The following is a 699-nucleotide window of genomic DNA, read 5'->3' as shown; positions in this document are numbered from 1 at the left end:
CAATATTCATATTTTTCCAATCTATTAACCGTCATTACTCCCAGTTTGAGATGTCTAATTTAGAACTTTAATATGTCAGTATCTGGAGTTTGTGAAAGTAGCCGGATCTTCATACAGTAGTACTTGCTCTCTCGAATCTTAGCCAATAATTATTCTCAAGGTAAATAAAATCTTCAGATTTCGCTATGATAGGAAAAACCATCTGGGATATAGAGTATCCTCATGATGTGGATATTTCCATAGGTATTTGTTATGAAGTTAAATAGCAACTGCTAAGAAGTTCAAGGGTGTATATATAATGGAGTTCAATGGCACATGTTGCAAAGTTTAAAGGTATGTGTAATGAAGTTCAACAGTCAACAGCATTTGCTATGAAGACCAACAGCATCTGTTACGAAATTCAATGGCATTTGTTACAAAGATCAATGGGATCTGTTACGAATTCCAGCGGCACCTCTTACGAAGTCCAACGGCATGTGTTACAGCGTCATGACCCGATCACCCGAAGACGAGAGTGTCGGGCGAGCGAGAAACAGAGGAAGGATGTGGCGACCTATTTAAGTTGCGCAAGAGAGCCCCTAAGTGACAGGAACTCGGCGTTGGAATGATCAAAGTTGCGGCCGGAGAAACGGATGTCTTCAAAATCTAAATGTCATCAAAGACTTTAGTTTGAATTATTCGGCGGGGTCCTTTCATCTA

Source organism: Penaeus monodon, chromosome 32 (genome assembly GCF_015228065.2).
Source record: "Penaeus monodon isolate SGIC_2016 chromosome 32, NSTDA_Pmon_1, whole genome shotgun sequence".
Classification (NCBI taxonomy): domain Eukaryota; kingdom Metazoa; phylum Arthropoda; class Malacostraca; order Decapoda; family Penaeidae; genus Penaeus; species Penaeus monodon.
The sequence above is the reverse complement of the archived record's forward strand: the minus strand, read 5'-3'. Positions refer to the sequence as shown.